This window comes from Triturus cristatus, chromosome 3_1 (assembly GCF_964204655.1).
Source record: "Triturus cristatus chromosome 3_1, aTriCri1.1, whole genome shotgun sequence".
Classification (NCBI taxonomy): domain Eukaryota; kingdom Metazoa; phylum Chordata; class Amphibia; order Caudata; family Salamandridae; genus Triturus; species Triturus cristatus.
This window is the reverse complement of record NC_140583.1, coordinates 851,200,862-851,218,421: the sequence shown is the minus strand read 5'-3', so window position 1 is coordinate 851,218,421 and position 17,560 is coordinate 851,200,862.

Below are 17,560 nucleotides of genomic sequence, written 5' to 3'. Positions count from 1 at the left end.
TGATGTTTTGTTCCAACTGCTGGCTGGGCAGAACCATCAGTGTAAACTATAAAGTCATACTGATCTAGAGGCATTTTTTCACTGGACACTGGGTATTCTTGTTCATATTGTAGGTATGCTTGTGATTGTAGAGTAGAGTCGAAGACATAGTCTACGTCTGTTGCTGTTAATGAGTTGGTCCACTGTATCCATCTAGGATGTAGGGCTTTTGCATTCGGGATGCTAGTCTTTGTGACAGCGTCTAAAGCTATGATGGCAGTCATGACAATCATGCATTTCCAGAGCCGATGATCTTTCTTTCACTACAGTTGTCTGTACTGCCATTAGTATTGTTTCTGTTGGTGCAAAACACATTTGGGAATTGGAATATAAATGCGATTTAAATGCAATTGGTACTGTGTCACCCTCATTGAATGTGACGATTACGCAGATAACCAAGTAATTGGTGTTAACATGTGCATGTAAGTGTTTTGAAGCTAGAATGACAGCTTGTACTGAACACAAGATCTGTGTTGGTTCTGGGGTCCAATGTGTGCTTGAAAAGTCTGAATGAATTAATTCATAAAACAGTTTTACCTGTTGTGCATAATCTGGTATGTATGTTCTACCAAAATCCACAAAGCCCAATAGTGATTGTAGCTTTTTTATTGTGTTTGGTGATTGTAAGTGTGAGCATTTCTCTAGGAAATGTGGCACTAAGCTCTTGTCTTTATTTGATAAATCGTATCCCAAGAACGGGACAATGAGAAAGGCAAACTTGGATTTCTTGATGTTGAATTGATATCCTATTTGATCAAATTCTACAATAATTTGATCTAATCTGGCTAGATATGTTTTGAAGTCATCATCCATTAGATATATGTCATCGACATAGGACAATGCTTCATGGTCAATGTTTTGTAACAGTTCTATTACACGGGCAGAGAACAAGCATGGCCTGTTCTTATACCCTTATGGCAATCAACAGAATTGTTTCAGCGACCCGAGGGTGGTAAATTATGTCAAATATGGGTACCCATGTGCTATGTTTTGGAAGAAAAAGCCACTTGAAATGTCTAATGTTTTTTTATATTTTTTTGCACACTATGTTGTTCATTAGTGCTGCGCTGTGTGCATTTTGTACTGCAAATGTGCAAGCATGACTATTTAATTGTCCATAGTCTAAGACTAGGCAGTATGAATGATCTGGTTTTGCTACCAGGAACAAAGGATTGTTCATTGGTGATGTGAAAGTTTCAATTATGTGTTCGAATTTCTCTGTCGGTTGGCTTCATGTTTGATGGGGTATCATGGTTGCACTTGTGGGCTGGACCTTATAGGTATTATATGGTAAAGTGACTCTTCATCCCAGTCCACGTGATTGTGATATAATGCTGGGACTTGTGCAAGGGCCCACTGCTTGGCATATGACTGCTTATCTGCTTCTGGAGGAATGGCAAAGAAGGCTGGTAATATCACGCTTTCTCCTCGTGGGACATTTTGTACAAACTCTAGTGACCAATCCTTGTCAGCCAAGAGAGTGTCCCCCCAAAAGAGAACTTTTATGGTGCGAGTTATATCACCCTCCATTTTGAGTTACAAATCATATAATCTGCCGGGAGCACTAGCTCTCTGATTTCGGTGTTTCTACCTGAACAAACTCATTAGAAAGTCTTGAATATTCTGGCGAACTATTATGACTTCTGCCACACTGTCTAGCAGAGTCAGAGCGCACTCCTTGTCCAGAAGCAGAGTCCTCAAAATATGTTGCATGTTTAATTGAGATCCCAGCCACGTTTTTCTTTTTAAATAAAGGCTTTTGTTTTGGAACTTTTCTTCCTTTTTTACTATGAAGTCAGATAAGCGTAGTATGTCCTTCGGTTTCACTTACTCTTCCGGTCTATGCTCTGATCGACCTCCACTCTGCGAGCATTTTTCGGATGACTGCTGAAAGGAAAGAGAAGGACGTGTATCAGAATACTGACACCTATCATGCTGTTTAATGGATTCATGGTTGCGCAGATTATAGCACTTTTCCGGGGACTCCTGTGGAGGAGATCCCCTGTAGTTTGGTCTTGTCTTTATTTTTCTTATAATTCCAGTGTTTGGTGCCTGTTTTGAGTTCTAATTTTTAGAATTATCCCTAAATTGTGGTTTCTTATGTCTGGCTCCTAAATTATCTCGACCTATATATGTATAGGTGTTGGCAATCATCTTTGATAATTCTCGCTCCTGATCCACTCATGGTATTTGTGTGAGATGATGGCGTCCCGCCAAAGCTGCTGCTTCTCCTTTAATATTACTTAAAATAATTGAGGATACTCTGGCATAATTGCCAATAAGTTTCATCCCCAAGTCTAGGTCAAGGTCTGCCCGTATTAATTTTGGATCTATTTAAGCACATCTGGTATAACCGCTACGGAAGGATTACCATGAGCGATGGTATAGGTTATGGCAAAAGCTGTGCCCCATGTGGCACACTCTTCTACAGGAGGAACCATCCCTAAAGGAAGGCACATTGTGAGAATCCTATGTCTATGTTGAGGTCCCGTATGGAGAAATACTGCCTCAAACGGATTTGTTTTTTGAGCAATCCAGGACAGAATTTTCTCCCTCCTGCTGGGAATCTTCCCCATAGCTGAAATAATAGTGACTGTACTAATTGCTGGTATTGCTAAATGCATACATGCAGCTTGAGCAGACCTCACTGGGTTTGTTGTTATTGTTCGCATAACGAACTGTCGTAAGCCTGTATAATCTCACTAGACTGTTGAAAAGTATATGTAGCTCTGCTGCTGTGATATTGGCTAATTGTGGATATGGTGTGTAGTCACCCAAGACTGGCCAAGTTGCACAGTCATTGCAGAAGAGATCCAGTATGACATTAGATAATGGAAGTGTGAGGGTGCTGTGAACCCACTTTGTGTGTTCCTTATGTTAGTGCTATTTCTAAATCTTCATTTGGTCTGTAATTGTTTAGCACTGCTGCTACAGTGTATGTGTGGAAAGTTCCTGTGTTGGCATTTGCTGCCGGAAATGTAACCCATGAATAGAATACCTGTTTAATATGCTTTGTGGGCCTCTGCCACAAAGGTAACATCCCCTCTGGCTTGAGGGATCGCATGTTGTTGCAAAATCTGTGATATTACATGTCATCAGTTTAATAGAATGACCACTGGTACTGGATTATCCACTTTAATGTGTGGAATTCAGATTAGGTAACTATGGTGGGGAGATCTCCTGAAAGGTTCAAGCTTGAACAACCTTCAGACTGAAAATAGGGGTTCCCTTTTTAGCTGAGGAGGAATTTTAGCTAACACCATGGACGTTTCCATTTAAATGGTGAGAAGGATCTTTGGGTAGATAAAAGAAAACAACTCAGGAGACCCATTGAATAAGTACCTGACCTAGAATGTAGGGTGCATGTTGTACAGTTCCTACTATTTCAATAAGACTGTACATTTGGGCAACATACGCGTCATAACTATGTGAGTCCGCGCATACCATTAGAATATGTTGCCCTAATTCCGGGCTATCTCACATAGCGCAACCTGGACCTCTAAACCTTACAAGGTAAAGGATGGTGTCTGCAACCTCAGAACGACAACCCTGATTCCTCAAGGAAATTGTGGAAACAGATCTACCTTTCCCTCGTTAACTCAGGCATGCCTAAAGGGAGACACAAGAAGTACACAATTTGGCATTTCAAATATTTATTAAAGCAATGGACTCTTGTGTAAAATACATGTGCTGCAAAGATTAATAGAATGAAGCAAAACAATGTTACCAGCATTACAAGAATGGTGAACAGAATGAACAATTCAACTACAGTGTATTTGCATTGGATTATATGAATACATATACTTGCACTGCCAATCTTACTAATCATTAAACATTGAAATTTAATGGAAAAAAAGGTAAAAGTTTATTTATATGTGGGAACACTTTTTCCCTACACAAACCAAACAACCTACACAAACTTTAAAAATTCTAAAGTTCTAGTTTTCATTTAAAATGTATCCACCACTATCAAAATATTATAAATGGGGCACCTCGTTGCACACTCTTTTTAGCTCGCTGTTTTCCTAACTATAATCAAGCTTTAGCCTTTGGTGGTGTGTGTGTATCCATTTTTGTGTATATATATATATATATATATATATGCCTGTCTCAATGGACCGGACTGTCCAACCAGTAGAGCTTCACGAACATGTGGAGGGATTCCCGCATGGCGGCTAGGTAGATTTTGAGGACAGGTACCCCACATGCCAACACAGTGGTAGTGACCTTGGCCCTGGACAAATGGGCCCACAAGCCTTCCGTAGGTACTTCTTAGCTAATGGGTAGCAGATCTTAATGCAGAATACAATCTACCGATAAGAGGGTCCGCTTCTGCACAGCCTTGCCTTTATTCGCTCCAGCGAACCTGATGAAGAGCTGATTCAGCACCCAGAGGCCCTTAGTGCGATGAATGGGGAACAAAAGAGCACTCTTGGGGTCCAGTTGATGGAGTTTCTCTTCCTCCTCCTTAGAGGAATGAGAGGAAGCAAAAACAGTAGGCAGAGTGATGCTCTGGCCAACATGAAATGGGGTGACAACTTTCGGGAGAAAAGAGGCATGCGTCCAAAAATCCAGGGTGTTAGGGGAAAAAGCTGGAGTATGGAGGGTAAAATGAGAGAGCTTGAAGATCGATGACCCTTCCGGCCGATGTAATGGCCAACAGGAAAAAAAAACTCAATAGTCAAGCGCCGCAGAAAATAGCTGTGTAGGTGCTCAAAGGGTTTGGGTGCACCATCCTGCTTTGTTACTGAGACAGGAGACTCTCCCAAAAGGGAAGCCTGCCCAGAGAACCTATGCTCACGCACAGGAGTTCGGGATATCAAACCATCATGCCCAATCCGGATTCACAAGAATTACTTGGTCTCGGTCTGTCTGGATCTTCTTGAGAACTCGGGGCAGGAGTGGGATGGTGGAAAGGCATGCAGGAGTCCAAATTACCCTTCAAATGAAATTTGTCTCAGAGTGAGAATCGCTTTGGAAACTCCAACGTGCAGAAATGCTGGCACTGTGTATTCTAGTGGGAGGCGAACAGTTCTAGCTAAGGTTCTCCCCAGAAGCGGAAAAGACCTTGTGCCACCTCCGGATGTAGTTGTCATTCATGATCCGCAAGGCATCAGTAGCAGAGTTTGTCCACCTTGGTGATCAGTGAGCCGGTCAGCAGATACATGAATAGGAAGATGACCTGGTGCTCCAGCCAAGTCCAGAGGCGCAGTCTCCTAGCACAGGGTCCATGATCCCACCTATCCACGCCCAGTGTGTTGCAATGCTACATGGCGATGGTGTTGTCCGTGAACACTGGCACATGGCGGTGGTGTTGTCTGTGAACACCTGAACCAGCCTTCCTTTGAATGATGGAAGGAATTCTTTCACTGCCAAACGAATTGCCTGCAGCTCCAGAAGGTTGGTGTGGAGAAGGGACTCTGCGAGATACCACACACCTCTGATCTCCACCTCTCCGAGGCCGCCCCAACCCAGAAATGATGCATCAGTCACCACTACCAGTTCTAGGCGGGGAAAGGAATCTACCACTGGCCCAGTCGCGGTTTGTCAACCATCACTACAGATCTGGTGATGTCGCTCAAATGTCTCGACTAGGTCAGAAAGATTTACCCTCATGCTGAGCTCACTGGGACTTCAGGTCACACCAGCAGATGCATGAGGCCGTGAGACCCAGCAGCCTCAGTCAGTCTCACCGAAATCCAGGATAGAGGCTGAAATGTCAGAATCATAGCCTGAATATCCTAGACGTGCAGCTCCAGAGGATAGGTGTGGAATTTCTAGTATGGCTCTGATGTAAGGGAGCTTCTGAGAGGGGGTCTGGTGTGACTTCGGCACACTGATAGTGAACACCAGCAAGTGCAGAAGGTCCAGCATAGTATGGTGGTGGGCGACGACTACCTGGGGTGGGCCCACCTTCAACAGCTGGTGGTTAAATTAAGGGACGACTGGAACCCCCAACCTGCAGAGATGGTCTGCAACCACCAACATTACTTTTGTGAACACCTGAAGGGCACGGGTAAGGCTGAAAGAAAGCACTGCGAACTGGAAATGCTCGTGGCCCACATTGAACCACAGGTAACGCCTTTGGTTCAGCAAGATGGGAATGTGGAAATACATGTCCTGCAGATCCAGTGCTACCATCCAGGGTCCAGTGCAGGCACAACCTGAGCAATTGTGAACATCCTGAATTTCTGTTTTCTCAGAAAGTAGTTGAGGAACGTAGATCTAATATAGAATGGAGGCCTCCGGTCTTTTTGGGCACCAAAAAAATGCAGGCATAACAACCACACCCTACACTTCAGGTGCGGTCCCTCTCTTGATGGATCCTTTGGCCAGAAGAGCCAGTACTTCCTGATGGAGCAAGGAGAGATGGTCCTCAATCAAACTTTAATGGGATGATGGTGGAGGGGTTAACACGAATGAAAGGGCGTACCTCTTTTACACATTCTGAAGCACCCACTTGATGCAGGTTATCTCAGACCATTAGGGCAGATGGTGTCTGATCCTGCTGCCAACGGAATACCGGAGTCGAATGGAGGGCGCACTAAAGAGGCTTACAGGTAGCAGCAGCTGGAGGAGTGGGGAACTGGGCAGCTAACTGCTTTTGACTCCTGTGCTTTCTTTGCAATCCGGGACACCGTCCATGAAAGGATTAAGCAGGTTGCTGTACTGGCGGGTATGGTTGATATTGCGGAAACCCATACATGCCAGGGCTGCGGTAAGAGCGAAAGTACTGCTGCTGGGACTGGGCATATAGGGAAAACCCAGTAGATCTAGCAGTGACCTGGATCTCCCGAAAGCGCTTGAGCACTGTGTCAGCTTGTTCGTCAAATAGGTTGAAGTCATCAAAGGGCATTACAATTAGAGAGGCTTGTTCATCCGTGAGAACGCAGTGGACCGCAACCAGGTGGGCCAAGCAGCACCACCATAGAAACCATTGCTCTGCCTAGGAAATCCGTGGTACCCAGCACACACCTGATGGCAAACTTTGCAGCCTCCCGAACATCCACTTAGGCGTGGTTGAGGATAGCTCGGTCCTCCTCGGGAAGCATAGTAAGTAGCTGTGCAACAGAGTTTCACAGCGCATGGGAATATTGGCTTATGATGCTTGCGATGCTCACTAACCCCAAAACTAGGCTGGTTGGAGAGAAATATGCTTCCCAAAGCTGTCCATCCTCTAGGATTCCCTGTCCGGTGGGTTAAATGGAAATCATTTGGGATTGAAATTCGATGCTAGAGGCCTGCACAGTCATGCTCTCTGGGGAGGGGTGCTGGGAGAGAAAGGCTGGGTCTCCTGGGGGAGGGTGATGGCATCAGGCCATCATGCGCTTAACAGGAGCCGCTGTGCAAGATTTGGCCCATGCCCCCAGGATAACGTCGGTGAAGGCTTTGTTAAAGGAAAGCAGAGGTTCAGCTGAACAGGCCCAGGGGTAAAGCATTTCCATCAACACGCTGGTCTTGACCTTGACAGCAGGTAGCTTAAGGTCAAGGACCTCTGCCACACTGCACATCACAGTGGTGAAAGATGCATCTTCCTCCAACACATGGCATGTACGGGAAAGTATGCCAGAGATGTGGCATCAACCAGCTCCTCAAACCAGTTATGCACTTGCTCAGGGTCCTCCTCTAGGGGACCAAACCCTTCCACATCATCTTCCTCTTGAGGGAGGAAGGGTTGAACTAGGAGCAGTAATTCCAAGTGTAGGTAGGACCTGGATGGCGCCAGCATTGGTGTTGAACGGCACCAATTTGAAGTCAGGAATAACGATGGGCTCATCGTTGAGTGGCGCTGGAGGAGTTGGGATGGAGCTGGAATGAAAGGAGCCAGGGTGGAAGGAGGCACCCATGACAGTGTCTGTCTGAATCCGGGGGATGGATACAGATGGCCCGGCTATTGATGGGGGCAAACCCAACAGCGATAACCCAGCAAGGGCACCTCTCGGTTCCATGGGGCCTGAACGTGTGCCAGAGGACGTCCGTGGCCCAAAGATGGCATGCATGGCATTGTCAAATAATTTACAATTGGCGGGCATTGCTCCAGGTAACTCGGGTAGCGCACTGCGGGCCTGGATAGGCAAGTTGAAGAATGCGTCAACAACTTTTTCTTGTGCTTCTTGCAGTTACCCAACTAGGAGAAGTCTGATACATGAAGGAGACTGTCAGCTGAAAAGGCTCTGGGAACGGTCTCGCGATCTCCCGCGGGATTAGTGTGGAGCATTCTTCTGCCGCGCCACCAGGAGCTTCAAGGCCTGCTCGCAAATCATCTTTGGATTCATAGACTAGCAGTTGGAATAGGCCATGGGGATGTGGCTAGGCCCCAAGCACCACAGGCAAACCAAGTGTGGGTCAGAGACAGACATCTGTCGGTGACATTCGCCACACGGTTTAAACCCTGTGGGTTTGTTGAGAGACAAGTCCTTAGGACACTGGGAGTAAATCGCAAACAAAAGTCGGAAAAGTGCAGAGAAAATAACCAAGGTAGCTCTTTGAATCCACAGTGTAGGTGCAAAAGGAAAGGAATTGATGTCAGCGCATCGGGGTGGAGCTTACACGGACACCGCAAGGTCACTTCCATGTGAACAACACCAAGGAGGAGCTGATTGATGCCACCTACAAGCACGCGGAAGTCATGCCCAAGATTTTTCAGATCGAGTCTGACACCTGGGCATTATTCTAAGGTGGGGGATCTGCAGTTAGAAGTCTCTATTGGAAAAAGAACACGGGGAACATATACTTCAAGAAACACACCACAATTGATGTCTTGTATATCAAGGGCTGGTGAGACAAATGTAGAAAGGCCCAAATGGCTGATAAATCATTTTTAATGATGACCACTGCAAGACCTGCTGGACTAGAGATAAGAATAAAAAAAAAATTGTAGACAATTTAGTATGAAGAGGGTCAACTTGACGGTTCTTACACCAGGCTACACATTTTGCCCACTGACCAACATGAATAGATTTCATACAAAGGAGTCTAGCCACAAGCATAGCACCCACTACTTCTGCAGGGAGAGCAAGCCACTCAGACAATGCTACTCAAACACCACCCATGCATATAGGTATAAGTAGTGGAGGACCCTGCTCTGTTGCTGAACCAGGAGGTCCTTTCAAAGAAGTAGTTGGACCGGAGTGCAAATGCTTGGGTTCAGTAGATTGGACTACCACACCAATCCGGGGCTATGAGGACGACCTTAGCCAGTCCTTCCTGATCTTATTCAGAACTCGGAACAGGAGTGGAAGAAGTAGGAAGACATAGAGGACCCTGGAGTTTCACAGCATGCACAAGGTGCCTCCCATGCAGAAACTCGAGTGTACAGTAATTGCAACATTGTACGTTCTTGGAGATGGCAAAAAAAGATCCCACCAAGCCACGCTCTACCTGGTGAAGATGCCTATAAAGATGCCATTTGGTGATCCGCCAGAAGACGTCTGCTGAGCTCAGCTCATCCAGCCTAGCATTCAGCAAGCCCGCCAATTGTTGGCTATCAGAGAAATCCCTTGGAGGACAAACCACTTTTAGAGTTGCGCTCCTCCTGGCACACTACTTGCAACGCTACATTACACTGCTTGGTGCAGTGCCACATGGCAGCAAGGTTGTCAATCAAGGGCTGTTTCGGCTTCCCTGTGATGGCTGGGAAGAAGATCATCAGAGCCAACCGAATGGAAGGAAGCTCCAGCAGGTTGATGTGCTGCTCTCTGCTCCTATGTGGACCAAAGCGCCTGATGTTCACTTCTCCCAGATGACTGCCCCAGTCCAGAGAAGACACATCTGTCACTACTGTGAGCTCTAGGTGAGGTGGAAAGAACAGTGCTGCGGGTCACACTGGTATTGGGCAGGCTCTTGCAAAAATGGAGATGCCGCCCCTATTGCTGCACCCACTGCTGGCGACATTGCCATTACAGGGCCTGCATGAGCCAAAGGGCACGGGAGACCAGCAGTATGCATAAGGACAAGAAGTCTTAGAACAGACCACACCCTAACCCAAGAATGTGCTCCAAACATCAGGACCACAGCCTATATGTCCCAGACTTGCCATAAGGGCAGCCAAGCTTTGAAATCCTTCATGTCCAGAATAGCCCCTATTTTATTAACAATTTTTTTATTGTTTTTCTTCAAAACATAATATAATCATCAGTAAAAATATATAGGCAAGCAGGTGTTCTTGTAATAAAGTCTGGAATCGCCGCGCCTAGTAGTAAGCGACATCGTCTGAACAGACATATACAGTGGCCTACTCTACATTACAATGATATCAGGTGTCAACAGAATCATCGTTAAACAAGCAAAGTAGCGGCATCCTGACTTTCGTAAAGGATAACGTAGTAAATATTCCTGTCTCGCAAATAAAAATACTAAACTAAACTCCCACCCTCCCTCTTATCCCTCCCCGGTGTGCCACACTTAACAATAGCTATATCCACATCTAGGTTCATTACAGGTAAATGTAGTGAAAGTGATCATAGCAAACATCAAGAAATTACCCCTATTTCAGGAACAGGGGGATTTGTGACTGCAGGGGGCATATATTTCAAGCTATAAATTAAGCATTAATCACGTCGAATCAGCAGATCCTCCTCCAGATCATTGTCCAGAATTTTCAGCAATATCACTAAAGTTGCCCAAGCCCGCGCTGCTTCCAGAGATTTCTCACCATTTGCGCGTTTAGCTAACTGTAATCTAACAGTACCCTCACTTTGCGCCCATTTGAGTAACTCCGTCTTCCATCTCTGAACACTTGGGCCCTTCTTTGACCGCCAATGCGCCATAATGTCCCTTTTAGCTAGGAGAAGGCCCAAGTCCAAAAACTTACTAGCGATTTTATTCTTCGTTGTATGGGGGAACCAGTGTAGCAAAAATCAGCACCTTCCATGCTACAACGTGAGCACATTGCCAAATTAGTATCAAAATATTTATTGATTTTGGCTGGGGTAAGGCATGCCATGTGTAAGATGTAAAAATGCACCAGTTGGAATCGGGCATTTCTAGTACTTCTCCACGCCCGTTCAACTAGTTCAGCCTACTTTTTTCTCAGGAATCTCTTCGCCCAGGTCCTCCTCCCACTTTAGTCGTAATGTCATTAACGGAGTCAGTGCTTCCTGAGTCATACGCCTATAAAGGCAGGTGACTGCTTTATAGGTTCCCGCTGCTGATCCTACATACTGGCAGGCCATTGATATCGGCAGTTCAAGCAACCCCACCCTCCAGTGTCTTTGAATGGCCGCAATAAGTGCCGAATGGAGCAAAAAAAAACACAAGATAAATCATACCGCTCCTGCAATGTAGCGAAGGGAAGCAAGGTGCTGTCCTCATCTAATTCCCCCAGTACAGTCAGTCCCTTCTCCCTACAACCGATCAGTGCATTCCAGTTGCCGCCATGTGGTAGTGCAGCACACATGGCTAGGGGGATCTCAGGAGCATATGGGTGGGCGATCTGTGCTCACCTCTGACTCCTATTCCCACAAAGTCGAAGCGTCCGCAACTCATTGGAAAGGAACTTAAGTCGTAGTGGCAATTGTAAAATTATTTGGGAGTGTGTCTGTCTGGAGGTCCATCCTCTTTCTTGCTCATCAAGTCCTCGAAATTCTAATGCTACTGCCTGGGTAAGCCACTGCGGCTGAGCCGCCAAGTAATACATCTCAAGGTCGGGAACCGCCAGACCCCCCTCTGATTTTGGTCTCATTAGCACTTTCATTGCCACCCTTCGTCTGCCAGCGGCCCAGAGGAAACCCGTAAACATCGTTTTAAGTTGTGTAAAAATCTTCGCCGGTATCCAAACAGGTAAGGTTCTAAAATAGTATAGCAACCTAGGAAGAGTCACCATCTTGAGAAGGGCCACTCGACAGGCCACCGACAGAGGCAGAGTACCCCAAAACTCAAGGTTGCTTTTAAGACCCCTGATGGCTCTACCCATGTTACCCTCTTGTAAGTCATTTTACATGTGATATATGCGGGTCCCCAGGTATGTCAAACAGCGGTATTCCCATTGAACCCCATCTGTAACTTGCGGGCCACCTTCCAATGGAGCGGTGGGGAACAGGCACGACTTCGCCCAATTCACTTTGAGGCCAGCCACAGTACCAAGATCATGAAGCAAACGTTTGGCTCCTATGAGGGCAGTAGCAGAATTAGTCAAAAACATGAGCAGGTCATCGGCATATAGCGCAATATAGTGAATCCTGTCCTGCACGCAAAGTCCGGGATACCGCAGTCCCGTTCTGGCCTGGGCCGCTAACGGCTCCATGGCCAGGGCAAAAAACAGAGGGGAGAGCGGACAGTCCTGTCTCGTCCCATGACTCACAGTGCAGGTATCAGAAATCAACCCACCCGTTTTGACCCTGGCAGTGGAACAATTGTATGAGAAGGCCGTCCAAGCCACAAACACGCATGACTTGAAATAAATAGGGCCATTCCAAGCTGTCAAAAGCCTTCTCTATGTCTACCACTAGGATAGTGGCAGATTCTTTCGGATAGGTGTCAGCATCCAATATGTGAAGCAGATGCCTTATATTTATGGCTGTATTTCTGGTCGGAATGAAACCTGCCTGATCATTGTGTATTAAGTGAACCATGTGTGGTAATAACCAGGTTGCCAAAATCCGACTTAGAATCTTGTAATCAGTGGTTAGCATAGACAGCGGGCGATAGGCTTCCCTGGTTTCAATAATGGGATAATTATTGCTTCGCGAGTTGTAACAGGCAGTTGTCCCGCTCGCTTTGCATCATTGTAAAGTGTCAATAATTTAGGAGCCAAGAGATCGATATAGGTAAGATAAAACTCGATCGGCAGGCCATAGACTCCAGGAGTTTTATTGCGCGCCATGTGTTTGATCGCTCCACGCACTTCCCCAATGTCAATATCTCGACTCAGTAGTCCCGCTTGCTCTGTCTAATTTTGGAAGGTCTACCGCATTTACAAACTCTCCAATAATCTTATCATTCAAAGACACCTTACTCTGGTAGAGATCCATGTAATAAGCATGGAACTGATCATTAATCCCTTGTTGGGTATAGCAAACTTTCCCAGTCAGACTACAGAGCTCTAGGATTACCGTCCACCGCCTTGCAGGATTAGCTAACCAAGCCAATAACGCTCCAGATTTGTCTCGTTCTGCATGAGCGCGTGCTAAATATTGTTTATCATCGAAACAGCGCAATCTCTCGACCTGTGTGGCGACTGCCTCTCTCGCTTCTAGCAGGTCTTTCTGTCTGTAAGGTTGCCCAGGTCGCTTCTGCTCCACCTCCCGCAATCGTTGATCTGCAGTCTGTATAACTTGCAATAACACTCTACGTACCCATATCATGTTGGAAATGCAGTGTCCCCTCAAAACCGTTTTAAAAGCATCCCATTCCACAGCAGACGATGATGCCGTGCCGGTATTCTCTAAAAAGTATTGTGTTATACCAGTGCCCACCACTTCGCGAAAGACCTGGTTTTCCAACAGTTCTGGATTTGATTGCCAAGTCGGGATCTTAGGGCGCACATGAGCCCAATGTATCCGCAAAAGCAGGAGGTTATGGTCCGAGAGTGTCCTAGTGAGATAGTCACTATGCTTCACTTCAGCATGGAGATCTGGGGAACAGAGTATTGCATCTAACTGAACATGTAGCTCATGAAGAGCCGAAAAGACGGAATAGTCTTGAATTCCCGGATGATGTGCCCTCCACGTGTCAACCAATCCCAGTCCCTCCTAGCCTTAGATATCTTGTGAATGGGTGCATCAGGGAGAGGTGGATGAGACCAGTCCAGTATCACGTCAGAGATAGAGTTAAAGTCACCGCCCAGGGGCACCATCCCCGTTAGGAGTGGAGCCAGTTTCCCTGAGAGCTGTGTGAAAAATGCCGGCTGTATTGGGGGCATAAACACTGCCCAGTAATATATCCCTGCCATTTAATCTCCCGCAACCACCACGTATCTCCCTTCTCGATCTACAAACTGTTGTGTGGGCTGGAATGGGACCACGGCCCTAATCAATATCAGTACCCCACGCGCAAAGGCCAAATAAGTCGTATAAAAGATCTGACCTCACCATCTACGCTACAGAGCTAGTCCCTTCTGTCTTGTAATGTGTGTCTCCTGGAGGAAAGCGATTTGAATCCCTCTGCGCACTAAATATGCATGAAGCTTGTGGCGACGCACCATTATACAATACCTCTTACATTCAATGATATACATTTTAATTCAGCTAGAGGACCCATGATGTAATGATACACATTGCCCTGTCAAAGCGTTTAAGGTGACACCGAAAACAAATAATCAACCCTTTACAAAACAAACCTCCCCCTCCCCAGAACAGGTACTATAACACTAGTCCCCATCCAAACTAATCTATACAAACAACGTCCTTTAGTAGCAATAGAGGATCAAGGGGGACCACGACTGCAGGCCAATACTAATACGTATACAAGATTAAAATCCCCGCGCCTATGCCTCAGTCAACACAATGCCCCGAACCCAGGGGCGCACAATGATATATTAAAGCCCCCCATCACCACCCTGTCAGCACTACATCCAGCGAGCAGCAATACAAGACAGGAGAACCAAGAGGAAAAATCAACAGGCAGAGGATAAGTCAAAGATCAAGCCAGAGTGAATAAGATAAAGAGCAGAGACATAATTAAGCAATTTCATCCGCAGTGGCTGAGGTAACATGCAGCAACTTAACACTGCCATCTCAGGATGCATCAGAGTCCGAATCGCCTGAAGCCTTTCCGACCCAGTCTCCGCCTCTGATGGTGCCTAGTGACCGTGCAGCATCTCCGATACCGTCAGTAATGCCCTGGCCCTCTCCGTCTCCGTTTGAGAGGGATTAGGTGTCTGCAAAGGTTTGCGTTGGGGTCTCCGCCATCGATCTTTCTGCTGAGCCTGCCTCTCGGGCGAGAGTGCAGAAGCCCGCATCGCTGGTTTGTGGCCAGTTTTGTAAGTTTCAATCCAGTCCCATGCTTCTTTGGGATCTTCACAGAAGTGTGTCTGGCCGTCCATTAGGATCCACAGTCGAGCCGGAAACATCAAGGAGTACTGGATACCCCTCATCTCTTAGGGCCTTTTTGACTGTTAAGAAGGAGGTGCGACGCTGTTGGACTTCCAAGGTGTAATCAGGAACCAACAACACCTTGCTGTTGTCCACTGTAAAGGGTCCAGCTGCACGTGCTTTCTGCAATAGGAGGTCTCTGTCCTCAAAATGAAGGAGTTGGGCCACCATCAGTCGAGGAGGCCTTCCTGGCGCCGGAGGTCGGGCAGGAACTCGGTGAGCTCTCTCCAAGGTATAGAACTGAGTTATAACAGCTCAGTTAGCACAGCAGCTCGGAACCAGGATTCCAGGTATGTGATCATGCCAGTGCCTTCTATTCCCTCCAGGAGGCCCAAGACCCTAACATTGTTTCGGTGGTTGCGCACTTCGGCGTCCTCAACTCTCTTCTCCAGTAGTTGAAGTCTGTTGGAGACATCACCCATCTGGACAGTTAAGGAAAGTTGCGCCGGTGCTAGGTCTGCCAATGATGTCTCTGTTTGTTTCACCCTTTCAGTCAACTTGGTGTGCTCCGCTCTCAGAAGGCCCAGCCCCACTGCTACATTACTAATATCCTGATGTAGGGTTTCTTTAGTGTCCGCTATTGCCTCCAGAATCTGAGCCAATTGTTGCTGAAACGGGTTGTCACCCAATGACTGAGTTGTATCCGACCGTTGGTGATCCATGGGCAATTCCTCTTGCTCCGGGGGGATTCCCACCTTTTTAGCCCTGTGCTTCCCAATGTCTGCAACAGAATAGCGCCACCCGTCACACGTTGGCGTTTAAGGAGATCCTCCAGTGACCACGCCAGTTAAGATAAAGAGACAAGCCCTAAACCCAGGGCAATACTGCCAATTAAGAACGTTCTGTTCGTGAACCAAAAATAACAATGGAGGGCCATTCGTCCATGGCAGGCCGCTGGGGTCCTGTAATCAGTTGTCCTCCATTCTCTGGGTTCCAAGAAGAAACACTCCAGGAAGAGTTGGGAACAGGCGCTCCCCCAAGAACAACAATGCTGGCAGTGAGGCACGTCTCGTGACGGACCCAAGGAAAAGGGGAGCCCCACCCGTCAGGTTCGGGCCGTCGTGGGCAGAAGAAAGGCAGAAGCAGCAATCATGCAGGGGTCATCAATACACTTCTCCCCCAAACACTGGAACCCAATAAGAAATGCGCCAGGTAGGTATTTCATCCACCAGCTATGGCGGCGACACGGGACCCCGGTATCACCCTCAGGCCGCAGGCCGTGTATCGACCATGGAGATGAGTTGACCTTCACAGCTGGGCCCTCCGGTGCAATCATATGTGCTGATCCAGTTGCCCGGTCCCCGCGATGCGCCCCGTAAGGTTCGCCGCCTAACACCAGGCTTCCAACAGCAGCGATGATGTGCTGCAAGGCAGGTGCCAAGGATGCCGTCCCACACCGCCCCAGCGTATGAAGTGCTGCGAGCGGGTGCCTGCACTTCTCAAACGGGCCTCCTACCACATCTCAAGGATGGCCAAGCGTTTCTCAGGTCGGGCCCCGCAGCTCGTTCCAATCGATCAGCAGGGGGCCCACAGCATCACCAATTCCCTCGCGACCGTGCCGTGTGGGAGGAAGACCATGAGGCCCTATGAGCAGTGGCTCCTATTGTTGACCTGGTGTGCACATCCACGCATTTGCTTTTAATTATGCCAATTGGTAGGAAGTACAGCGCTGAGTCTCCCGGGAGATGCAGGCAGCGTGATATCCATCGTAGGGGTCACAAATCGGGACCGCAGCCAGCAGGGCACAGCCAAGGAGTCTCAGGCACCAGAATCGGGTCACAGCGGGCTCCGGAACCGGGTCGCAGCACCCCCGGCTCCCCTCCGCCACGAAAGCCCGGGAAGATAGACCCTCGGTGGATGCAGCCACCAACAGAGGCCCCGGTCTCAGTGTGTTCTGGAGGCCAAACCACTCACATATGGCAGAACTGCGCTGGATCCTTCAGCGGCAGCACCACAGGTGAGGCAATGTGATCTATGAGAGTTCCGATTCCTCCCCAGTTAATTTCCAGAGATGCCGGGCCTGGATCAATGGTCGAATGGTCAGAGGCATGCCCGAAGGGCCGAAGCTCTCTCAGGTGGTGACCATTTTCATTGATTACCGTCCTCGCCCTCCTCGCTTTTCTTTTCGGGGTTTTGGCTCCACGATTGCTGTTGGACCCGGCCTCGTGGCGTGGTCCCGAACCCTCCTACCAGACCAAACGGGGGCAACCCCAACCCTTCGGGGCCCCCCGAGCTTGTACCCCGCTACCCGCACCAGCCTTCGCGACGCGGCCCGCCCGGGCCTCGGTCCCTGCGAAGCCCCAAAATCAAGGCGCCAAGACCCGACGCAAGGGGGGTCGAGTGGCCACTCCACAGGTCCCGGAGGAGGGGAGTTTCGATGGGGCCTCCCGCCGGCCCCCGACGCCTGGGTCCGATCGCCCCCCGGCCTCCCTGGGCGATGGCTCCACCCCCGCTGGGTGTCTGGACTCTCTCATCCCAGCCCCTCCGGC